A 27,975-nucleotide genomic window follows, 5' to 3' on the forward strand; every position below is an offset into this window, starting at 1 on the left:
TGTAATTCAACAGATAGAATCTAACAACTCAGCATACGAAATGGAACTTTCAGCACAATCAATGTGATTCCACATGTTAAATTGAAACTATAGACATATGACATTCAAATTTCAACTACCGCCATGTAATTCAAACGACGCAATCTAAAACCTCGACATAGAAAAAATGACTTTCAACCACTATTGTTTAATTCAACAGATACGATCTAAAATTTCGACCTAGAAAATGAAGTTTTAATGACAAGCTGTTTGATACAAAACGTGAAATTGGAATTTTGGACATATGACATTAAAATTTCACCGGCTAAGTTCTGACTGGACCAGCTTTTGTCCGCTGCAGTGCCTCGTGCATCATCTTACATTACTCTTTACATGACTCAATCAAGGTTTCTAGTGAATAAGTCGTGGTGGATCACTAGTTTCAGTTGGCATGACCAGACAGGTGAGGGTTTGAATTCTTCCCAGATTTGGCTTGATGGGCCACTGTTGTCTTTCCCTATGCAAGGCACTTCGCTGCAATTGCCATGACTGGATATGACCTGTCATTTGTTTTTGCGACGTGCGACACCAGATAACATTAAGCAAATATTTCTGAAAAGCATAATGGCGTGTTATCTCTGTAGATTTTGTATGGGCAGATGTTCAGTTCTAATCACTTTATTTTCGAATCCCTGACTCAGATTTGAAACTGTCTTAAGCAAACCATTCCTTCCTTTTTAATGTCTTTACGATGTTTGCTTGCCGCGGTTTCCTAGGCTTGAAAAGAAAGTTAATTTTCTAGTTCAGTGTTATGTTAGGTCATTCTGGTACGTAGTATTTTGAATCGATGCAAAGGTATAAATTGAGATATGTTGCACTATATTTCCTGAAGTAATCTCAAGGCATATGTCAATTTGGGATAAACTTAGGAAGCAAGTTGCATGCGTAAGTAAAACTATATATATTTTCTTGTCCGGTTTTACTTACCTATTATGAAATGGATACATCTTTTCACAAAGGAGGCAAAAAGTTTTTTTTCTGTGATCCTGAAATTAAGAAATTTATAGTGTAGACATTTTTTTCTTAGTGTGTTTTAACCTATCTTTAATTTTATTTTTCAAAATTACAATTATCTTCATCATAGAGAAGCTTGCATCTATCTTCATCATATAGAAGCTTGCATCGATAGTACGAAGACTCAGTTTGCAGCTGGATTTGATAATCCATGTCAGGAACGACATTTGAGACAGCTAACACGTAATACAATCCTTAGTGTGTATACACATATGTAAGAATGTTTATCCAAGCAAGATATTCACGGAATTCTTAATATAATTTTTTTAAAAAATACAATTTCAACAACAATAAGATATTTAACAGAGGCTGAATACAGCTACCAACTTATAATCAGTGACCTCATTTTACATAGTTTTCCTTGAAATAATATCATATATCAATAGCAATGAATCATTGAATAATATCATATATCGATAGCAGTGAATCCTTGAATAATATCATAGGTAGATAGCAATGAATCCTTGAATAATAACATATATCGATGTCAAAGAATCCTTGAATAATATCATATATCGATAGCAATGAATCATTGAATAATAACATGTATCGATAGCAATGAATCTTTGAATAATATCATATATCGATAGCAATGAATCCTTGAATAATATCATATATCGATAGCAAAGAATCATTGAATAATATCATAGATCGATAGCAATGAATCATTGAATAATAGCATGTATCGATAGCAATGAATCATTGAATAATATCATATATCGATAGCAATGAATCATTGAATAATATCGTAGATCGATAGCAATGAATCATTGAATAATATCATATATCGATAGTAATGAATCCTTGAATAATATCATAGGTCGAAAGCAATGAATCCTTGAATAATATCATATATCGATAGCAATGAATCCTTAAATAAAATCGTATATCGATAGCAAAGAATCCTTGAATAATATCATATATCGATAGCAATGAATCCTTGAATAATATCATAGATCGATAGCAATGAATCATTGAATAATAACATGTATCGATAGCAATGAATCCTTGAATAATAACATATATCGATAGCAATGAATCCTTGAATAATATCATATATCGATAGCAATGAATCATTGAATAATATCATAGATCGATAGCAATGAATCATTTAATAATAACACAGCTTGATATCAATGAATCATTGAATAATAACATGTATCGATAGCAATGAATCATTGAATAATATCATATATCGATAGCAATGAATCACTGAATAATATCGTAGATCGATAGCAATGAATCATTGAATAATATCATATATCGATAGCAATGAATCCTTGAATAATATCATATATCGATAGCAAAGAATCATTGAATAATATCATAGATCGATAGCAATGAATCATTGAATAATAGCATGTATCGATAGCAATGAATCATTGAATAATAACATGTATCGATAGCAATGAATCATTGAATAATATCATATATCGATAGCAATGAATCTTTGAATAATATCATATATCGATATCAAAGAATCCTTGAATAATATCATAGTTATATTCAGAGTTATATCGGAGTTATATTCAGTGTTCACATGAATGTAAGGAATGACTTTTATCTGATATTGATAGCAAAGAATCATTGAATAATATCATAGATCGATAGCAATGAATCATTGAATAATAACATGTATCGATAGCAATGAATCCTACATTATAATGGAAATGGCCGGAGTTATATTCAGTGTTCACATCAATGTAAGGAATGACTTTTATCTGTTCTACAAAAATAATGGCCGACGATTTTCACCATAACTGACTATTTCATTACAACATTCTGTAATATTTTGGCCATAATGAACCATTCTGTTACTATGCAACGCAGATTTTCGACATAGCAGACCATGTTGTTACTATAACTGCGGTTTTTCGACATAGTTGTACATGATATTACTATATACCGTATAATTTCATAATAACTGGCAATGCTATTACTATACACCATGGATTGTTTCAACATACAAACTGGCTATGCCATAACTATACACCATTAATTGTTTCAACATACAAACTGGCTATGCTATTACTATACACCATGACTTGTTTCAAGATACAAACTGGTTATGCCATTACTATACAACATGGCTTGTTTCAATATTCAAACTGGTTATGCCATTACTATACAACATGGCTTGTTTCAACATACATTCTAGCTATACCATTACTATACACCATGGTTTGTTTCAACATACAAACTGGCTATGCCATTACTATATACGGTTACTTGTTTCAACATGCCAACTGGCAATGCCATTACTATACGCCATGGGGCCCCGAGTGGCCGAGTGGTCTAAAGCGCTCACCGTTACGGATCACTGCCATCTCACCTCTGTCTGCGTGAGTTCCAGTCTCGGATTCGGCCAATGTGGTTATGTGAGAAAGCTTGCCAGTAACTTCTCGTGGGTCGGTGGTTCTTTCCGGGGGTTTCCCGGGTTCTTCCTCCACCATTTATACTGGCCGCCATGAATAGCCTATCTTGTGCTGAAAAATGGCGTTAAACCATACAACAACAACAACAACAACTATACACCATGGCTTGTTCCAAAATACAAAATGGCTATGACTATACACCGTGGTTTATCGACATAGAAGAGTATGCCATTACTATTCATCGTGGGTTTATTTTGGGTCATAACTGGCGATGCCGTTGCTGTACACCGTGGTTTTGTCGACATAACTGGCGATGCCATTGCTTTACACCGTGGTTTTGTCGAAATAACTTACCATTCTATTTATATACACCGTGGTGTGTTCGACATGACTGGCGATGCCATTGCTGTACACCATGGTTTTGTCGACATAACTGACCATTCTATTTATATACACCGTGGTGTGTTTGACATAACTGGCTATGCTATTACTATACACCTTGGTTTTTCAACATAGCTTGTCATGGTAAAAGTATGTATTGTGGATTTTGACGTTGCAGTCAATGCCATTAATATGTGTCGTGGTATTTAACATAGCTGGCCATGTTATTACTATCGAGTATAGACTAATCATGTGCAAGGGCCGGATAAGCCATTTTTAGAGCCACAGCCTACGCTGTAAATAAGCTGATAAAAAAAAACAAGTCGCAGACAGAATCAAGCTCGCGAGTTGTACATTGCACATGCCTGCTATACACCGTGTTTTCCCAATATAGCTGACATGTTATTACTATATGTCGTGGTTTTTCGAGAAAAAATACCATGTTATCTTATGAAGTTATGATTCAAAGTATAAAACTGATAAAGAATCGATGAGAGCCAATTAATTACAATGATTAAAATGTGGATTCATGTCTGTTATGATAACGTTGTTACGTTAAACGTCCTAGATTAACGTCAATAAGAGCAACAAGAGTGTTGACGTTCTTATGGCTAGAAAACTCATTCACAGCAAAAGTTCATTTGATTTTAATGTATCATATTTTTTTTTGTATACGATGATCGTAAATAATCCCAAAACGAGATATATTTAAATAAAAACAGGACGGTACACGTTTGCTCACATCAAACGAGTCCATTAAGTTTTATCTTTTGCGCTTTCTGTCGAGCAAAAGATTTAACGTTTTCGACGACTTTTATTAAATTTAATTTTATCTGAGAACAGGTGGAAAGTATATTCATTGCATGATGAAAATTAATGATCGATTTGACCGAACCCCAAAAATGTGAAGGGAAATAGCTTTTAAATACATTCGTATCCTTAAATCTTTACGCCTTTCTTTCGCCTGCCATTATTACATCATTTGTCACTTGATGATGTCTTATTACTCATTACACGTGTTTCGTGTATAGAGGATCTAACATGAGAAGTTATTTAATATTGAACTGATAAAACCAGTGGATAAATTTCTATCGTTTGCGTGCCTTGGCGAGAAACTTTGAAAAGTATTCAACCAGTTTCATAATCTAAAGTTAAACCATTGCGTATTTAAGGTTCTATTTATCAACTAGTTTTTATTTTATTGCATATTTAAGGTTCTATTTATCAACTAGTTTTTATTTTGAGCGGAAGAATCTGTTCAAAAGGAAGAACAAATGACTTTCGTCATTTCATGTAATTCTGATACAGACGGCGTAAGAATCTGGACAAAAGAAAGAACAAATGACTTTCTGATACAGACGGCGTAAGAATCTGGACAAAAAGAACAAATGACTTTCGTCATTTCATGTAATTCTGATACAGACGTTGCACGTATGAATTCTTGCTCAAGAAAAAAGTAACGTACACGAATTAAAGCAATATTCTACAATTTAATAACGATTATATTTATAAGTACTTTTTGGCAAATTATAATGCAAAATACAACAGTCCTTCTGATCAATAGAACATCTGACACGAGCAACATCATTTTTAAACAGTGGATCTGCAGTGGAAATTCCCGTGTGATGCCACATTGTTCAGTCTGTCGGGCCGGTTGGAGTAATTGAGGTGTCATGTACATGGATTTCAATGACGATTTGTTTTACAACATCTCCACCGAAATGTGTAGTCATTCCAAAAGGGGCATTCATGACAGATACAGTATTGAATATGGCAGACGATATCGCAGTTCAGTTGTTGAATATTTCACTGAAGGGAAGATTACTGGATGCAGAACTTCTGCTAAATTAATCAAGAATGTTTGAATTGTACCGGTACAGATTTGCACTCCTGTAGATCGGTTAAGTGATTTACAAATTGAATGGCTTCTCGAGGGTCGGTGGTTCTTTCCGGGGTTTTCCCGGGTTCTTCCTCCACCATTAATACTGGCCGCCATGTATAGCCTATATTGCGCTGAAAAATGGCGTTAAACCCTATAACAATAACAACAACAAATTTAATGTTTTTGTTACCGAACATTTACATTATTTTATTTGAAAGAAGGTTGCTGATTAATAATATTATTTCAGGTGAGTGACCAGCATTTGTCAACATTCTCTTCATAAGAGAGAGAGAGAGAGAGAGAGAGAGAGAGAGAGAGAGAGAGAGAGAGAGAGAGAGAGAGAGAGAAAAGGTTAGTTGAATTTATTTACATCAATGGATAATCATTCAAACCAAGCATGTTAATTGGGTGTTGTGCAAGACCTAGTACCGCACAGTAACAGCAATGTGAAGAGAACTTTCTGCATTACAATAGGTTGCCGTGCCTTACTCTGCATATAAACGGCATGTTCTTATTCGACGGCGTGATGAATTTTCCCGGTTGTTCCTCATTCCAATTTTAGTTTGGCCTTCGGAGAAAAATGTGCAGAGTAAATTGGTCACATTCCGACATACGTAACCACTACTGTGCGTGCTTGTGACACTCGCCCTTTGTTTTTGTTTTTATCAATGTTCATTCGACTACCGTTGGAAAGAAATCCACCATATTGTTTATGCATACAAATAAAAACGAAAGATTTTTACTTTATTTTGTGACCCAGATATTCTTTTGGTACCCTAAAGGTCACATTATATTACCCCCACGCGCATATAAAGTCACGCCGTGGCCTTACTTGGCCTGAAGATTAATCTAATTTCTCCAAATGTTGAAAATTCAAGAATTATCAGTGATCATCGATATTCTCCTTAAAAAATACAATTAATTGTGCTCGGATTTGTGTAAAAAGCTGTTCGCCACTCACAACAAAATGTCACAACTGCTGTGCTCAGCTATTTTAATTTATTCTTCATTAAAACACATATTGTCCTTATTATTAGGTTAGATGATGATCCTTACACCCATAGCTTATGTCAGTGTTACCCTCTGCCACACCCATAGCTTATGTCAGTGTTACCCTCTGCCACACCCATAGCTTATGTCAATGTTACCCTCTGTCGCACAACCATAGCTTGTGTCAGTGTTACCCTCTGTCACACAACCATAGCTTATGATAGTGTTACCCTCTGCCACACCCATAGCTTATGTCAGTGTTACCCTCTGTCGCACAACCATAGCTTATGTCAGTGTTACCCTCTGTCACACAACCATAGCTTATGTCAGTGTTACCCTCTGCCACACCCATAGCTTATGTCAATGTTACCCTCTGCCACACCCACAGTTTATGTCAGTGTTACCCTCTGCCACACCCACAGTTTATGTCAGTGTTACCCTCTGCCACACCCACAGTTTATGTCAGTGTTACCCTCTGCCATACCAATAGCTTATGTCAGTGTTACCCTCTGCCACACCCATAGCTTATGTCAGTGTTACCCTCTGCCACACCCAGAGCGAATATCGATGTTACCTTCTGTCAAAGCTCAAGTGTATGTCGATGTTACATTTCTCATACACAAACCTATATTGATGTTTCTATATCGATGTTACATTCACTCACACGCAAAGCGGATGCCGATGTTACCTAAAGCGTATGTGTATGTCACCTTCAATCATACCCGAAGCGTATGTCGATGTTACCTTCAATCATACCCGTAGCGTCTGTGGATATCACCTTCAATCATACCCGAAGCGCATGTGGATGTCACCTTCAATCATACCCGAAGCGTGTGTGGATGTTACCTTCAATCATACCCTAAGCGTATGTGGATGTTACCTTCAATCATACCCTAAGCGTATGTGGATGTTACCTTCAATCATACCCTAAGCGTATGTGGATGTTACCTTTAATCATACCCGAAGCGCATGTGGATGTCACCTTCAATCATACCCGAAGCGTATGTGGATGTTACCTTCAATCATACCCGAAGCGTATGTGGATGTTACCTTCAATCATACCCTAAGCGTATGGGGATGTTACCTTCAATCATACCCGAAGCGTATGTGGATGTTACCTTCAATCATACCCTAAGCGTATGGGGATGTTACCTTCGGTCACACAAAAAGGGGATGATGATATTACCCTCGTTCAAATGATATACCATATGCCTCAGGTGGAGAATTTATTTCATAACTGCAAGACAAAATTAATGTGTGTGTGATTAGAATTTTTAACATATCTTTAACAATTTTTCAGTCATATCGCTACGATGTCTGCAGTGTGGCAGTCTATAGTGATGTCTAGCACTGGGGCATCATGCCGCAGACATGTAGCATGATGTCCCACCCAGTTACATTATCCAGGCCTAACACTAACCTCTTAGTGCTGAGCGCCAAGCGAGGCAGCTGTTAGTACCATTTTTTTAAATCTTTGGTATGACTCAGCCGGGAATCGAACCCACGACCTCCCGCTTCCGAGGCGGACGCTCTAACCACTAGGCCGCCGGAGCGATACAAAATTAATAATTGCAAAACTAATTTGTGAAGAACACCGGAGTGGACGGAGAAAATAGACCAACTACGAATCGTTAAATCAAGACTTTTCCATGTAAATGGAGGTTCTTTACGCGGAAATTACGTACTTGACCTTCTCTGATCAAGTAATAAACTATTAATTTATCTTAAGTGATGGCTGTTGATCTTTTTGATGTTTTTTTTATAATTTAATTGTGTTATGTGAAGAACTAAACGAATTATAACGTCTGATTACCATGTGGTACCCGTTATACGCCCATCAAGATTTTCGTGTTAAGTTCAAACTACGGTTAGATGCCTAAATTATAACTCTATTTCGCCGCTGCAGCAATGTCTTTGCCAAATCATAAAGGGAAATAATTAGCATGAATGTTTCATAAACACAGATGTCATTTTTTAATAGAAACCTTTAGACTACAATAATTATGTAACAATTAAAAGAGTGATCGAACGAGACCTTACAGGCATGCGACACATGAAGAGTAAATAGTCAATGACGTAGTAAGCTAAAACATACAAAGCACTGTGGACATCTATCAGGACATCAAAGTTAAAATGCTCAGTTAAAAGCATTTCATGTTCGTGGTCGAGTATCTCACAAGTGTCTACCATGTTGACTTGCCTGTTTTGTATTATAATGACAAATCCGTGTTACTTTCTCTTTGGAGAGCTGTGAGGTAAGTAGGGCTAGGTCACGCATCTAGCTGGTATTGTTGTTGTCGGGTTTAACGCCATTTTTCAGCACACGATAGGCTATGCATGGCGGCCAGTATTAACGGTGGAGGAAGAACCCGGGAAAACCCCGGGAAGAACCACTGACCCACAAGAAGCTACTGGCAAGCTTTCTCACATACCCACATTGGCTGAATCCTAGACTCGAACCCAAGCAGACAGAGGTGAGATGGCAGTGATCCATAATGGAGAGCGCTTTAGACCACTCGGCCACTCGGGGCCCCTGTCACGCATCTAGTCTGTGTCCATCGCCTGTCCATTAATTAATTGCGTCCGTTCTGTGTTTATTCAGTACTTCTGTGCCCACTGTGCCCATTAAATACTTAAGTGTCCATTCATTATTACCGCTTCCTTCTTTGTGACTGCGAATCAGGTTGTCCATTGCGTACTGCATATTAAGGATATTAAAACAATATACGTATATTGGATATCCTAATTACAGGCAATTGCTTTGTCATACTAAACATATTGAAATGGGTGTGGTTGGTGAATCAGTCTCTTTTGTTTTATTTACGGTCTCTTTAGATCAATTAGTATGATGCGATTTTACCATGGATATGAACTAAATACACACCCTAAACATGACGGGCTTAATAATAGAGTTAATATCGTTTCTAGCCAGGATTAAGTAATGTATGGTTGTGTCAACAAACAAGAATTGCCGGGTGTTTAGATAAGTAAAGGATGAATTTATCTTTTCTACCATCCTATATCTATTAAATGCCGATCCATGGTATTGCTTAACATAGGAAAGCCAGTATATAGTATTTTATGAGTTCATAATGTGTGATGACTTAAGTGTTACTGGTGTAAAGAGATACCTTCATAGTCATTATCTATATGAAAGAAAATAGGTTGCCCTTCATTATTCCATTGCAAGTAATCAATAGACACGAAGACAGAGATTTTTTATTTAATAGCAGTTACTTATCTGTCACTGGGAACTGTTACAACACTATCGCTAGGTCTTATTTACAGGCCCGTCCCTAGTATGTGCGGGGCCCAAAGCAGAAAGCGATGAGCGGGACCCCAAGCAAAAAAATTGCATTGCGAAGTTGATTTCCTGAAAGCGCGGGGCCCAGGCGGTTGCCTCGTTCGCCTTGCCCTAGGGCTGGGCCTGCCTTTTTTTACGCAGCTTGATATACCCATAGTAGACATAAATGTCTCCATCCAAATACATTGTGCTTCTTCTTTGGGGGGGGGGGGAGGGGGCTGAAACATCTAAATAGTTCACGTCCGGGTGTGTAGTGCTGATAAGCATGCTTATCGTCGGCTCAAACATGTGATAATAAATAGGTATGTTTTGTAACAGATAGCATTCTAATTATCCGATTTAAGAAGAGGACCACCAAAGTTGCAGGAAAATATGTTCCGTCCTTTCGGCATCAAAAAGGATAAAGATATGTGTCAGCCACAAAGCATAATGACACTGTGTGTATATATCAATGACCCACACCTGCCAACGCATTATGCGCTGGAAGATCTGGGTCTCTGCATTTTGTTAGGATTATTCAGTTGCACCGATAATACAGACTCTAATATGACGGCGTATTAATAGACAACAGATCAATATCGTGTTGTTTCCGGTTAGACTTGGCTTATAAGCGAGCACGCTCTGGTGGCCTAGTGGTTAGAGCGTCCGCCTGGGATGCGGAAGGTCATGGGTTCGATCCCCGGCCGAGCCATATCAAAACTTATAAAAACGGTACTAACAGTTGCCTCGCTTGGCGTTAAGCATTAGGATGTTAGTGTTAGGACTGGTCGGCCTGGTGTCAGGATAATGTTACTTGGTGGGACATCATGCTACATGTCTGCTGCATGATGCCCCAATGCTAACCATCACTATAAAACTGTCACACTGCATACATCTTAGCGATATCACTGAAAACTGTTAAAGCTACGTTAAAATTCCAAATTACACACACGCACACACACACACACACACATGTAACTTGTGTTCGTCGGGGGGAAAACCCATATTAGGGGATTGATATCATACCGCGGTTTCTTTATATGATGCTACTACTATCAGTTTTATCTTACTTTTAAATGGGTCGATGTGGATTTAACAGATAGATATTGCTCTGATGTAGCGATATGACTGATTTTATCTTAAACGCTTTGATGAGAAATGTAATCCTTTTAGAATATAGCATTCTGTCACTTTGCATCTATTGCGATGTCGTCCTCTACATGATTAACTTCTAGGTCTTCTAAAAGTTATACTTATTCAAGTATGGTTGTCATGTAAAAATGCGTGCCTATTTTCTGATTTTGTGATACCATGAGCGACTATTAACATCGTAATTAACCAGATATAGAAGTTACACTCATTAGTGTAAGGTTATTGTTGTCAGAAACGGTAAACGAAATGGAATATGTACGTTAATTCTACATCGATTATAGTTGCAGTTGTAGTTGTTGTAGGGTTTAACGCCATTTTTCAGCACAAGATAGGCTATACATGACGGCCAGTATAAATGGATGAGCAAGAACCCGGGAACACCCAGGAAAGAACCATCGACCCACGAGAAGCTTCTGGCAAGCTATCTCACATACCGAACCCGATACCGAGACTCGAACCCATGCAGACAGAGGTGAGATGGCAATGTTCCGTGACTGTGAGCGCTTTAGACCACTCGGCCACTCGGGGCACCACATGTTAAAAGGGACAGCGTGAAATATACATATAACCCCCAAACAGAAATATTATTCCTGTGAGTATTTATCATTTGGAAAAAAGTGCTTGAGAAAATAAACACTACTTAAACAGTATCACAGAATATGTCTAAAAAGCATTGATATAAAACTTACTTAAATAGTATCATAGCATTAATTTATTCCAAAAAGCTAATTTCTGAGTCTAATTTTAAAGCACACGGTTTCCATTGAATGGGCGTAAAACATCACTTAATGGAGGTAAAATAACCTCTGTCGACGTTTTGGTCAAAAAAACTCTGGACGTTGTTTAGCATATTATATCGACCAGAAATCAAATCTACATCAAGATTTACGTACATGCTTGTCGCAAACAACGATTTATTTGTACTTCTACATGTACATGATAATCTGTATAAAGAACGTGTTATTGTGTACGTCGTACAAAATTTGATGGAGGTTTTTTTTCAAAAGCCTTTAATAGAAGTAATAAACAGCGTAGGTTTAATTTAAAATGTAGATTGAATACAATTCATGGTCCTGATTCTTTTATTCGTATTTTCTGTTAAAGGTAAACATTATTTTATTAAAGAGTTCAATTCGACAATTCAGGGTGAAAAATACGAAACATTGAACTGAAACTTTGTATTTAGCATCAGACAGAATATGTAAGGATAAATGGGTATCTAAAGTGTATTTTTTAACATTGTCAGATTTAGGCCGAAGACAACCAAAATGTTTGCAAGACCCCCCCCCCCCCCTTCATGTGACAGTTCTGTGCGTGTTAGTCCTTGACAATATATACATACGGATCTTATTCATAAATTCATGTGTTTAGTATACTTTGTTGGTTTAAAGTTTATACAAAGATGTTACGGTCATATTCAAGGAGATTGAAAGGAAATACGTGTATGTTTCAAACAAGAGTTCGTTACGATCCATTTCAAATTCATTGGTAATCTCACGCTGTCCCTTTTGACATTGTCCCATCGAAAATACCCTCATGCGGCACTCAGGGTGGTTTCAATTTGTGACCCCTGGTATAAAAGCTTAAAGGTAATTCGGCTCAGCTACCTGTCATTGTGAGAAACACTTAGTTCCTATTTTCTCGGCATGATAATGCCAATGTGTTAAAAGTGCCGTTAACAACAGCACCACCCACCCTGCCACCCATCCAAACAATTTTTTTAAAAGGGGATCATCGGTTGGAAGTCCTAGTTGTTCGAAATGTCCTAGCATTGTACAATGTTTAATACATGCTACAACTGACTTTACGTGGAATACAGTAAGTCTTATTTCAAGAACAAATGAAGGTCCACCAAGTTGTAGCAAACTAACGGGGCGGAAGGTGGCGAGGGGCGGGACGACGGGGCGATTACCCCGAGCGCCAGAGGTATGGGGTGGGGTGGGGTAGAAAACAGCTGATAAAAAGCATGAAAAGCCAACAAATGACATTAAATTGCAGAAAAATCGTTGGTCGACAGGGCTTCTCTGGGGGAGCTCGCAGCGCTACTTCAAACCCCTTAGCTATTTGGGGGGGGGGGCGCTTGTGCCCTCCCAAGAACCAGTAGCGTCACTAGAGGGGTGCGGACCGCACCGGGTGACACAATCAGAGGGGGTGACACCAAAATGACTGTCTATAAAATGTTTGAATTTTTGTGCAGGAAGTAGGTCCATGGGGTGACACCATGAGTTACCGCACTGGGTGACCCCAACCCTAGTGACGTCACTGCCAAGAACGCTCCCTCGGCTTCGGCCCATCAGGCCTCGTATTATGGCCTCTGAGCCATCATCGTCTCCCCTGGGCCCCATTTACGCCTCTGGCCGAGGGCGCCATTTACCTTTTGAACGCCTCTGCCAGCAAATAATATGTTTCAGGTTATAATATCACCACCGAGAGCCTTGAAGCTAAGCCTAGACTTTAAACATTGGATTGGGGAATTTTAAGACATACTTACCGTTTCATCCGATCAAGAAGATTGTACTCTATACGCTAAAGTGCTTGTGCTCTAAAACTGATAATGTAAACATTATATACAGCACAAACGGGATAATTACAGATATCGGAGTAAAAAATAAGTTCTGAATTTTTTTTTTACAAATCACACAACTTCCGTTTGTCTGGGCTATACATTTCCAAGGTCATTTTTTTGCTTGAATGAATAAATTATCTTGATATGACAAATAAGATCAAGGACATTCAAGGACATCTATAATCGTATCGACCACCAGCCGATCTTACACGTAGTATATACATGTTCTACGCAATATACAACGTGTTTTAATATAGGCACATCCATCTTAATTCTTAATAAAAAAAAAAATATAATATACTAAATAACTTTTTATTGTCCTCAAGTTTGGTTGAGTTCTTTAAGGTAGTTAAAAAGAGAATTGGTTTAAATTTAAATACAAATCAAACACACTATATCCCTTATGGCAGTACCAATTTTTTATTGAAGCAATTTTATTTTCAAGTCAAGTAATAAATGTTTCAATCAAGATTTCTGAGCGATGACGAGATTTTGTTATCTTCACATATGTGTATCGTCTTTAGTCCATTCCTTACTACTTATCACAAAGTATATTAGACCTTTTCAAAGTAATTACTTTTTACATAATACCTACAAAATGTTTGATAATCAAATGTCTGGGCTAGAAAAAAAAAATAGCTCAAGTTCCAAGTTACATGATCACTTGCATAATCAACAACGATAATCAATATAGAGGCATGCTGTGAGGTGTCTAGTACTGTTTGTAACATAATTGCATGGGCAACATCAAACTAAGTTGAACCTCGGATGCACTGGATATAAGTAATATAAGCTAAGACCTCTCTTTTATCTATATTGACAAGCATTTGTAGGTAAAGGACAGACATTAACTGCGGTATTTGTGTGTTACAAAATTATATTGAAACTGTAGGATGTTTACCTCAATAATTATTATGTACATATATTGACTCGGTTTTTTATACTGTACATTTGGAGTTATTTACATGGGACAAGGATAAAATTAACTGATATTAAATGAAGAATAGCAATTATATATCGGATATTGCTTGATTTGATCGATATTTTATCATCTCAAACTTGAACGTAAATGATACAAACGGAATTCTACTTAAACACCTCAAGAGGAGAGGCTAAATTTGCTGTCCAAGTTTATTTAATCAGGGCTTTGGAGACCGTAAACAACGTTCCATTTGTCAAAATGAATGATTTTTTACATTACATTAATAATTACATACTTTTATATCTACTATATGCAGTGACATTAATTGTATCTTCAACATTTAGAATAATGGGTTAAAACGTGTTCTGGTACTTTCTAATAATTGAATGAATGACTTTTAAGATTTCCAACTGACTTTTGAAGAAACGAGAAACAACGACCTGAATGACACAATGAATCTATCAGAGTGGCATAATCGGACTTGTAGTTAAATGTCCACTTAAGTGACACCGTAAACCTATCGAATTTTGATAAGCTGACTTAGTGTAATTAAGTGTCCTGTAAGGGCTATCTTTATGACACCGTGAACCTATCGAAATTATATAATCTGATTTGGTGGTGTTAAGTGTCCACTTAAGTGACAATGTAAGCGTATCGAATTGACATAATCTGACAATGTAGTTAAGTGTCCACTGTGAGTTTTAAATAACAAAAGATCGTGTCTTTAGCTCGCTTGTTCCCAAAATGTGTCTCTAAATTCTTTGTTAATCATTCATCCATGCAGACATCCATTAACATCTATCTATCTATCTATCTGATTTAGTAATCAATGTACCATTTACATACATATACATACATTCATCCATTTATTAATGTGTCCAGCTAATTAGCTATATACTCATGCTCGGACATACTGATAAGCAATATGAGGGACGGACAGTGACAAGTGTACCATAGAATATTCTACCAGGTCTTATGACTGTAAATTCGATGCTGATACAGGTGTAATTTAGTATAGTATTTTCTATCAGCTTTAATATTCTAAAGGAGCGGAGCCGCGGTGGTTTAATGGTTATCGTGTGACACAAGACCGAAAGGGTGCGAGTTCGAATCCTACACCGGACCAGCCTGGGTCGGCTGCCGTGATATGTCCCTGAGCAAGGCACTTTATTCCAATTGCCTCGGTACTTAATAAAGTAATTTTATTGCTGTGTGACAAAGCACCAAACAAAACCAAATTATAAAGGTGCAAATAGTCATTCCACGATTGTGACATACAGTTTGAAAGATAAAGTGTTTCTTTGCTGTCTGCTACAATGTCTGGTTCTGTAACCATTTAACTTGTTTTGTTCAAGTTGGTACGTTTTAAAAGGAAAACAAAAATTAAACTATAGTTCGTATTCTTCATAATGAAAGACACATTATAAATATTCTTAAAAACCCTGTAAAAACATTAGAATAAACAAATTAGTTTAGATTTTACCAAATGGTGCCTTCTCCTGTACACATGCAATACACATGTCGTGCAAAGAAGGTAAATAACATCATAAATTACGAGATTAGGGAGAGTCGCCAGCTATTAAATATGGCGCTGAAATATATAAAGGCACACCAAATCAAGCGTTGACATTTGTATTTCTTGGTTATTGAACTTTCAATGAACATTGCATAGACTCATTTATGGTAGGAGATCCTTTCTAATGTCTCGTGTTTGACTTGCAACCGATTGTTAAAGGTCTCTTCCAGTTATATTTATCAGTGGATAAATCTCAAAGCTAGTTTTAAATTAGAAACGTTTTCAACTTCAAAGTTAAATACGGATACATAGATAATTGGAAAGATAGACTACATGACGATCACTGTGAGGTAACAAGGATATAGGTATGTAGGTTTTGTCAATTTCATATTCTGTTCTTACGGATAACGTGCCGCTGGTGTTGTACAAGAAACTTACCAGCACGTCAATCAAATGTTTCAAAATGACATTGAATTGATAAAATATTTAAGCAAATTACTAAAAAAATTTATCGCGGATCTCATTTGATAACAAGGTTATTTCTAACCAAGCAAATTATTTATAGCTTCAAGGAATAATTCCTGCAGTAGATGTAGCGAGTGTTTAGAATTTGATGTAATCGAAGTAGCACATTGTTATGATTCGACGCAATCGACGTGGTGAGTCCTTAGAATTTCGACGCAATCGAAGTAGCGAATTGTTAGGATTCGAAGCAACAAAAGTGGCAAATTGTTAGGTTGGACGCAATCGATGTAGCGAGTCATTAGAATTTGATGCAATTTTCTTCAAATATTTTATAGTTTCGACAAATGTTGAGCCTCAGCCAAACAAAAATTGTTGACACACGTCAATATGAATTAGTAGTGGCAGTACACATTAACAATAAGTTACTGCTTGAGTTCTGCAATTAAACGATCCATAAAATATAATAATAATTAATTAAATTCATAGTAGTTCATTGTTGCCACATGTCTCAAAACTGACCTAGAATATAATATGAAAACCTATGTGCATTTGCATAAGTTTGGCTAATGACTCTAATAATGGTAATCGTAGTATATCGGCCCTTCCTAGCAAACCAATACCGCAAACGTAGCATCTTTCTTTGAACACAGCCATGTTTTAATTATGTGATTCGATTATTATATTGCTGTCGATGTGCTTTACCGTTGACGGCAAGGTTCGAGACTGTGAGTCATATTAATTAATCATCAACACGTATAACTGGTTTAGCTCTGAAATTAAAGTTTCTATGCAGAAATATTTACTGTACAAGTTTCTTCTTGACGCTGAAACAAGACGACAGAAAATGAAAATGTTGCTTCTTATTTTGAGATCGTAACTTATATACCCTTGGCTTTTCTTTACGTGGCGACTCATTAGTTAGCGTGCCAAAAGGGTTCATGTTCGAATCCTACCACAAGGACCCCATTTCGGCTACCATGGTGTGTCCTTGGGCAAATCACTTTAAAACAATCGCATCGTCACTAAATAAAGAACTTGTACTGCTGTGTCATAAAACATCAAACCAAATTTTATGTTTATCACATAATGTTTTCACCACGAAATCAAACGATGAAAGGAAATATTTGTCATGATGGGATATAAAAGCAGACGAGATTTTCAATCGAGTCATTTGGTGTACGGAAGAGATGAAAAGACCTAACTAATTTTCAAAAGTGAAATGACCCAACCATAAACGTGGAGACAGTAGAAGTTGTCAGAATCGTCATATTGCTGGCAATAAAAACATGTCAACAACTTTCGAACAAAGAACCCAGGTGGCTCCAGAGAATAAATTTTATGTTAGTTTTATTCTGTTATTGTTATCGCTCTTTGATGATGAACGCCTGGTGAAATATATCTAGGGTTATGTGTTAGTAGTATTTAACTCTCAGTTTATAATTTTTATTCGATTTTAATGATTATTTGTTGATTATAGGGAGTCGGTGTTGGGAATACATTTCTCAAACCGAGTAATTACCCAGGTCATTGGAGCAAATGGCATAATGTAACGTATTCACCAGATTTTATGGTAGCACCAATTAGTTTCGTAAAATAAATCCTCCATAATTTCGTAACATAAGGAATTATCGATGTATTTTCACGGATAAGCACTTTGAGAGTGGAATAATTCCTTGTATTAGGAGTTTTGGTCGTGTTTGTGGTACATAGCTTAAAGTACCAATCTTCTACTTCTAAAGACTTTATGTTGGGTCATACAAATGTGAAGTCGGTGTGAAATTATAGTTTTGTGATGGCGTGGTTGCTAGTTGACTTGAAGAAAAAGATTTTTCTTATGTGCACGTTTTATACCCCCCCAGGGCCGAATCACTATGGTTTCCTGGGTTTCTGGACTCACCCACAAGCTATAAAATGTACACACACATATACACAAATGTAGTCACTTTTTATTTGAAATTTGACAATCGTTTTATTTTTGTGCACGTGTATTGTGTATTATACAAACTTTGAGTAAACAGTCACATAGACTTTTGCTTTGGTTCCCTTTTGAGGAAAGTCGGGACCCTTTTAAAATTTGTGGAAAGAACTCAAAACACTTTACCTTATCAGGTCCTGTTGCACCCTTCCTAACCCCACCCCACCTGCATTGACAAAGACTATTGTCTACATTTCCATACAGATGGGGTGAAACATTAACCTCTGATCTACTTCATTTTTCCTTTTTTCTTTCTTTCGTTTAATTCTTCGTTTATCCTTGATTACACTTAATTATTATATCGCTTAATATATCCGAACTATACCCCAAGAACATTAGTTTAGTTACTTCTGTACTGAGAAGACTGAAGTGTGTTAGTAGTGATCACACATATCTGTACTTAGAAGACTGAATTATGTTAGTAGTGATCTCACATATCTGTACTGAGAAGACTGAAGTGTGTTAGAAGTGATCACACATATCTGTACTGAGAAGACTGAATTGTGTTAGTAGTGATCTCACATATTTGTACTGAGAAGACTGAAGTGTGTTAGTAGTGATCTCACATATCTAAGTGTGTTAGTAGTGATCTCACATATCTGTGAAGCGCTTTACCCTGCTTGGCAAAGGTTGCATTTATTTACAAAGATTTATTTAACGCCAAACTTTGCTTTCATTACTAGTGTGTAATTCTACTTTGGAAAAATAGTCCCGATGTTCTCAGTTTTATTTCGTGTACGAAAATATAATCAAACCTGTTGAAAGCATTATATTAATGATTATTGAGACAAGACGAGATCATTTCTTAAGACAAGACGAGATCATTCCTTAAGACCAGACGAGATCAATTTTTAAGACAAGACGAGATCACTTCTTAAGACCAGGCGAGACCGTTTCTTAAGACTAGACGAGATGACTTCTTAAGAACCAGACGAGATCATTTCTTAAGACAAGACGAGATCACTTCTTAAGACGAGACGAGATCATTTCTTATGACAAGACGAGATCACTTCTTTAGACGAGACGAGATCTTTTTTTAAGACCAGACGAGATCACTTCTTAAGACCAGACTAGACCATTTCTTAAGACCAGACGAGATCACTTCTTAAGACCAGACGAGATCCTTTCTTAAGACCTTACCTTAGTGCAACTTACCATTAAACGAAATTCGGAGGGGGGTGGGGGTGGCGTAGCATGTTTCTTCAATAAATCCAAACTGTTTTCCGATTCCAGTAATTGCAAATTTCTTGATTTAATATATTTACATAGGTACGGAAACATTTATAAAAATTTAATGTTGTTATTATTATACCGAAATTTATACCCTATGGTAGACCTGGAATCAAATATATTCTGATAACCTAGAATCTATAAGGAGGGATTTAAGTGATTGCCAAAAGGTCTTATATTTATTGTTACTAAATCTACTGCATTGTATGTTGCATATAGTGGACGATTTAGAATCGAAACTACATTTATACCTTTTCTAATTTTTAACCTTTAACAATTAAACTATAAGATACACAGAACTGATCTATTACTAGACTCATGCACATATTTACATGATAAAAGTAGGTGTTGACATAATCAGATCTGATTTGTTGGAAAGTGTATGGCTTGTTATAGCCGATGTATGTATGTGTCACTGTATGTTCGAAGATGCATATTATTGGACGTATGAATTATTAATATAGACGGAAGGGTGATAGTTTGGCAGAATTAGTAAAAAATATGAATGAATTTATGATGCTTTTGATTTGGACAGGGAAAAATTTGCTATTATTGCACTCGTTAGTATCTAATATTTATAATTTTTTTTTACATTTTGCTGATTCATTATGATAGTCATCATTTCATCAAATGTAAGGCAAGATGTGATGATATAAGTTCAGCTTTTCGTAGTAATGTCGCATTGAGGCAGACTGTTATTAATGTCGCATTGAGGCAGACTGTTATTAATGTCGCATTGAGGCAAACTGGTATGAATGTTGCATTGAGGCAGACTGGTAGGAATGTCGCACTGAGGCAGACAGGAAATAATGTCGCACTGAGGCAAACTGGTATGAATGTTGCATTGAGGCAGACTGGTAGGAATGTCGCAGTGAGGCAGACTGGTAGTAATGTCGCTCTAAAGCAGACTGGTAGCAATGTCGCAATGAGGCAGACTGGTAGTAATGTCGCATTGAGGCAGACTGGTAGTAATGTCGCTCTAAAGCAGACTGGTAGCAATGTCGCAATGAGGAAAACTGGCAGTAGTAGCGCTCTACAGTTTTGCATTTTACATAGGGCAAGTATTTTAAAGATTAAAGAATTTCCCCGGCTTTCCTCACTGGTTATACTGGCTATTTAAAAAAAGACCTTGTATATATTAGGTATAATTCAAAGAACCTTTAATTCCCTTTATTTTGGTGTATGGTTGATGGGTGTAATATGGGTTATAGAGTATACAGCTTGGCCTTACTCCAGATGTGCACCTTTCAAAAAAGTGATAGCTCCACTTGGTCATTTTCACTTCCTGAACTTCAGAGGTAAATTGTATAAAAAAGAGCGGATAACTTTTTTTTATATTTTATATATTTGGTAATTCGTTCATTGCACTTTCCGAAGCTGGTATTGTCTAATCTGGCAAATTTCATTTTCCCTATTTTAATAGCTGCTATGGATAGTGTACTTTAGACTAATTCATACTGATTTTTTGGCACATAGGAGCAGTATTTTTAGTTAGCAGTGTGCTTAGATCATGTACAATTTCCAAAAGTACAATATCCAAAAAATATCATCCACATTACATTAGTGTAATATAGAGGTATGCCAATATTCTCTCCATTGTGCATGTTTTAAATGCAAACAACTTCACCTTACATACGTCACTCTCTCAAAACTACATAATAACTGGTGAGCGCCCCTTAAAGAGAACATAGGTATTATTATTGTATGATTTAATTTTGATTGTATGGCTGAAACATTTAAGTCGCAAGCATCAAAACAGTCCTTTTAAATAATTCTCCTGTATCCCCCCCCCCCACAGAACAGTATTTATGAGTGTCAGAGTCTCCAACAAGTCCAGCCCTACCCCCGATGATAAGAAGAGAGCTTTCTTAAAAATGCACATTACATTTTGTCAACATAGCAACCGATGTTGGACTGAATGACAGGAACATGAAGCTAGCCAGAAATATTTATGAGATATCAACAATAAATTTTACAGCTTAAAAAGGGATGGAACAGATCAGGTTCATAAAGATCAATGGTCAAAGTGTAAAATATTTGCCTATTGTTTAATATGGAAGAAGCGAATTTGCTTTCTCATCATTTATTTTTTCATTTCATTGCAAATAAATGAAAAGAAACATTTTCACTTTATATTTCTTTTACTTATTGCAACAGTTTTAAATTTAAGTTGACGATATTCCTATATTCTGAGATTTCTAGTTTCCCCATAATTAAGGTCACTACTTATTAAACATACCTCATGGCAAATTATGTAAGCAAGAGCAAAATGAGAATAACTAGCTTATTTTCATGCTTAACATCAATATTAATGTACCATTTTATTCAGAACATCACACATAATGATATGAAAATAAAACAATAATTGCATACCTTTTTATATTTGTTTTAAGGTGGCGCTCTACAGTTTCGCATTTTGCATAGGGCTAGAATTTTAAAGAAAACAAATTTCCCCGGATTTCCTCACTGGTTATACTGGCTATTTAAAAAAGGCATTGTATATCTTAGGTATAATTCAAAGAACCTTTAATTCCCTTTATTTTGGTGTACGATTGACGAGTGTAATATGGGTTATAGAGTATACAGCTTGGCCTTACTCCAGATGTGCACCTTTCAAAAAAGTGATAGCTCCACTTGGTCATTTTCACTTCCTGAACTTCAGAGGTAAATTGTATAAAAAAGAGCGGATAACTTTTTTTTATATTTTATATATTTGGTAATTCATTCATTGCACTTTCCGAAGCTGGTATTGTCTAATCTGGCAAATTTCATTTTCCCTATTTTAATAGCTGCTATGGATAGTGTACTTTAGACTAATTCATACTGATTTTTTGGCACATAGGAACGGTATTTTTAGTTAGCAGTGTGCTTAGATCATGTACAATTTCCAAAAGTACAATATCCAAAAAAATATCATCCACATTACATTAATGTAATATAGAGGTATGCCAATATTCTCTCCATTGTGCATGTTTTAAATGCAAACAACTTCACCTTACATACGTCACTCTCTCAAGACTACATAATAACTGGTGAGCACCCCAAGTAATGTTGCACTGACAAAAACTGGTTGTAATATAGCAATAAAGCATTTTGGTAGTAATGTCGCACTGAGACACACTGGTAGTAATGTCGCATTGAAGCAGACTGGTAGCAATGTCGCACTGAGGCAAAGTGGTAGGAATATCGCACTGAGGCAGACTGGTAGTAATGTCGCATTGAAGCAAACTGTTAGTGTCGCAATGAGGAAAACTGGTAGTAATGTCGCACTGACACAAACTGGTAGTAATATCGCAATGAGGCTGATAGTAAAGTATTGAAGCAGACTGTTAGTAATGTCGCACTGAGACACACTGGTAGTAATGTCGCATTGATTTAGACTGGTAGCAATGTCGCAATGAGGCAGACTGGTAGTAATGTCGCATTGATTTAGACTGGTAGCAATGTCGCAGTGAGGCAGACTGGTAGTAATGTCGCATTGATTTAGACTGGTAGCAATGTCGCAGTGAGGCAGACTGGTAGTAATGTCGCATTGATTTAGACTGGTAGCAATGTCTCAGTGAGGCAGACTGGTAGTAATGTCGCATTGATTTAGACTGGTAGTAATGAAGCACTGAGGCAAATTGGTAGCAACGTCGTAGCCAGGAGAGCTGTTTCTTATGCTGCAATTAACCAAAGTGGTAGTAATGCCCCATAGAGGCAAATTAGAACAAATTGAACATTAATACATACTTGAGTGAGTCCCAAGGTCGGATAAGGTTATGATCATCTTTACGTTATCTTAATGCTACAATCCGATACTTTGTGTAAAATTAAGCTAATCGGATTGTAAGCATTGTATCTACATTATTGTTTAACCGAACTGGTCCGAATTGTATTGCTTGGTAACGTATATTTAGCCATTACTGTAGGAGTGCAATAAATCGGCCGGAAGCCATGTTTGTTGTCCTATAATTTACCTATTACCACCACGATTTCTGCGGAATACATTGGCCGGAGGCAATGTTTATTGCCCTATTATTTATTTATTATCACCACAACTTATGTGGAATAAATCGGCCGGAGGCTGTGTTTATTGCATATAATTTACTTATCACCACCACAATTTCTGTTAATTGCATCGGAGACTAAATGTATTGCCCTATACTTTACTTATTTCCACCACAATTAATGAGGAATAAATGTATCGGAAGCTCAGTTTATTGCCTTATAATGTACTTATTACCACCACAATTTATGAGGAATAAATGTATTGGAGGCTAAATTTATTGCCCTATAATTTACTTATCACCACCACAATTTCTGTGGAATAACTAGGATCGGTGGCTAAATTTATTGCCCTATAATGTGCTTATTACCACCATAATTTGTGTTGAATATGTCGGCCTGAGGCTGTGTTCATTGCCTTATAATTTACTTATTACCACCATGATTTATGTAGAATAACTGGATCGGAGACTAAATTTATTGCCCTATAATTTATTTATTCCCACCACAATTTCTGTGGAATAACTGGATCGGAGACTAAATTTATTGCCCTATAATTTACTTATTTCCACCACAATTAATGAGGAATAAATGTATCGGAAGCTCAATTTATTGCCCTATAATGTACTTATTACCACCACAATTTATGAGGAATAAATGTATCGGAGGCTAAATTTATTGCCCTATAATTTACTTATCACCACCACAATTTCTGTGGAATAACTGGATCGGAGACTAAATTTATTGCCCTATAATTGACTTATTCCCACCACAATTTATGAGGAATAAATGTATCGGAGGATAAATCTATTACTTATCACCACCACAATTTCTGTGGAATAACTGGATCGGAGGCTAAATTTATTGCCCTATAATTTACTTATTTCCACCACAATTAATGAGGAATAAATGTATGGGAAGCTCAATTTATTGCCCTATAATGTACTTATTACAACCACAATTTATGAGGAATAAATGTATTGGAGGCTAAATTTATTGCCCTATAATTTACTTATCACCACCACAATTTCTGTGGAATAACTGGATCGGAGGCTAAATTTATTGCCCTATAATTTGCTTATTCCCACCACAACTTATGAGGTATAAATGTATCGGAGGATAAATCTATTGCCCTATAATGTGCTTATTACCACCATAATTTGTGTTGAATATGTCAACCGCAGGCTGTGTTTATTGTCCTATAATTTACTAATTACCACCACGAATTATGTAGAATAACTGGATCGGAGACTAAATTTATTGCCCTATAATTTTGTTCATTGCCAACACAATTTGTGTGGAATAAATGGACAGGAGCCTATATTTATTGCTCTGTAACGTGTTTATTGCCTCCACTATTTTGGATGGAATAAATAGGCCATAGGCTGCATTCATTGCCCTACAATGTTTTAATGCCACAACTTTTTGAGCGGAAATATGTAGTCAAGAAATTACATGTATTACCCTATAATGCTTCTAATACCATTACTAACTATCCCTATGAGCTACAGATGATTTTAAACTACGTTTTACACCACCAGTTCGTGCTACGTCCTTCTTAGATACCTTAATAAGAACTTGCATCCGTCAAGTGCCTATCACGATTCCATTAGCAGAGGTACAGGTGGTATATTTAACTTAAATAAATATTTTGCAGATAATGCATACTTGGCATTTCTCACTCGTTAGCTCAAGAAATTTATCTCTTTATGTACAACTGTATCTTTACTCAGTGATTTTCCTTTATTTATATTATCTATCAGTCTGTCTGTCTGTCTGTCTGCCTGCCTGCCTGTCTGTCCGTCCATCCACCCATCCATCCATCCATCCATCCATCCATCCATCAGTCTATCTATCTATCTATCTATCTATCTATCTATCTATCTATCTATCTGTCTATCTATCTATCTATGTGGGGAGGGGAGCTGGAGATGTTGGTGGGGTTGATTGTAGGATTGTACCTTCTTACCAGGTGTCCGCTTTATTTGGTTGTCGTTATCTAGAGGGTGAGCGCCCTCGGTGTTGTTGCCCGGATCGAGTAAATATTAATATAAAGTGTGAAACTTATAAATGGAATAAATAGAGATCTGAGAAGATATATATAACAGAATGACACGCGCCCCAGTACACGAAATACAACAGTTCAATCAATTACATAAACAACTGTTATAATATGTCACATTAGGAAGATACACTCCTCTTTTAAAATAAATGATTCATCGAATTTCAAACATAAATAGACTTATATAAATAGCCGATCTGTTTTAAAAGATAAAATTGGTTCATCATAAAATCGAGTGAACAATCGAAGTCATTGCCTTGTACAACTTCATAACCTGCTTATTTCCGGTTCACTCCAACTTCACTGCGGCTGTTCTGTTTGGTTCTTTCGCTTTTTCTTCTCCAAATTCTCTGTTGTCTCGCCTCTTTCGGCCCTCAAACTTTGCGTGGGTAAGTGACTATGTAATTACGTAGATGCTTGGATAAGTAGGTACGCGGATACGTCAGTGGAGCTATTTCCCCTTTCAAAATAAACAGGGAACCAACCTAAAGCTTCTGTCAGATATCCTACTGGGAATAGATCATTACTCCCCATTCGTATGTTAGATATCGTCCTATCGGAATTCAAACAGGTATCAGAGACTATCTGGTCAAGCCAAACATCGAAGACCATAAACAAATCTAGTTCATAAGATTAATGTACTTCCTAACGGCTGTTTCATCACTGATTCGCATTAACATCACACAATACATAACAGTTCCGTCCTCGTCTCAATTACACAAATGAAGGAATGAAATTCATTTAATAACTTAACTACGTTATTTTCAGCAAATACACACATTCAAGTCTTTAACATGCACGAAATTTCACTTCATTGCTTAACAACGTTAATTTCCGTCGCCACAGTTATACTCATATCAAGAAAATTGATCTACGGATTTAAACAAATAAATTCAAGCAAATATAAGCAAATAAATTCAAGCGAATCATTATATTGGTGTCCACGAATTACATGAGATTGACGCAAATACCTTGCGCTTTTAAGCTTTGTTCGCTTCTACCGCCATAATTTTGTCCGTCGACTTTCCAGACATCCGGTCCCTCGGATGAATGTTTTAAGAGAAAATTTCTTCTAGATTCAATCACTAAGTCTCACATATTTTTTCCTCTTGCATGAAAACGTAGATTGACTTAATTTTGCGATGGGGCATATTCAAGCCAAGAAATGTCGTGTGGGAAACACGCCCCTTTGTTGGCGTAACCAGTCAGGCTTAATTATATTACAGACATCTCACCTTTGTTCCCGGGGATTCTAGTCTCGTCTCTGGCAATGTAGGTATGCGAGAAAGCTTGCCAATAGCTTTCCGTCGGTCATGTATCGATAAATGGCGTTAAACCCGAAAAAAACAAAACAATGGCAACGTCACCTTTGAACATTTAACAGACGGTTTTATATCAACAATTCTGACAATGTTGTGTTGTCGTGTGTAATTGTAAAGTAATATATGCTCATTTCTAACACCATGTCTTCGAATACCATTACATATAACTCATTTATTGAAATTTATCACCCTCTCAAAGACATTATTCCTATTTCACACCTGTACAATGTTTGCTTTTCGCAATTGTCCAGGCTCGAGAAAAGTTTGAAGGTCACTGTTACTAAAGGTAATTCTTGCATGTAGCGTTTTACTCAGCATAAAGGTATGAAAGGCGGTAGATTGTAACATATTTCCTCCGGCAATTGCAGGAGGTGTATCGATCTCGGATAAGCCTGTGAAACATTTTGCTTGTGTAAGTAAAGCCATATCTCTTTTCTTATCTCACTTTACTTGTGTAAGTAAAGCCATATCTCTTTTCTCATCTCAATTTACTTGTGTAAGTAAAACCATCTCTCTTTTCTCATTTGGATGAATTCTATTTAACATTAGAAAAGTAAATTTTTAAGCTGTGAACTTAAAAGTTTACCACTTGCTATTTTTTTACAAAGGCTTTTTTGTTTAGTTTGGTTTGTTTCCTTTTTTGGTGGGTGGGGTGGTTTTATGATATTTTTTCACATTAAGATAGTGCTCTTAAGTTGAATGTTCAAAATACGTTTATCAATATTACGGTCGTAATAAGCTTGATTAGACTAAGGTTTCTTTAGCAGATACGAGTCATAAATCTATAGTCTTCAATGAACTGATGTCTTTTAGC

At 36.5% G+C, this 27,975-nt stretch overlaps 1 protein-coding gene and 1 non-coding gene across 6 annotated transcripts in view; both read left to right on the top strand.

The window, feature by feature from the left end:
* Positions 1-27,975, top strand: part of LOC149781629 (uncharacterized) — a 155,902-nt gene that overhangs the window by 72,054 nt on the left and 55,873 nt on the right. Inside the window, exon 1 of one of the 5 annotated variants that reach the window (XM_089935692.1) lies at positions 16,282-16,485. The exons of 3 other annotated variants lie outside the window; for them this stretch is intronic. The gene's annotated coding sequence lies outside the window, so the exon portion shown is untranslated. Of the gene's footprint in view, positions 1-16,281; positions 16,486-27,164; positions 27,574-27,975 lie in introns of those variants that run through there. One more of the 5 variants, XM_089935693.1, reaches the window with a different exon arrangement.
* Trnap-ggg (transfer RNA proline (anticodon GGG)) lies at positions 10,603-10,676 on the top strand. The gene has a single exon. It is a non-coding gene; the product is annotated as a tRNA-Pro (tRNA).

Source organism: Sinohyriopsis cumingii, chromosome 15, assembly GCF_028554795.1.
Source record: "Sinohyriopsis cumingii isolate HCF-2022 chromosome 15, ASM2855479v2, whole genome shotgun sequence".
NCBI lineage: Eukaryota > Metazoa > Mollusca > Bivalvia > Unionida > Unionidae > Sinohyriopsis > Sinohyriopsis cumingii.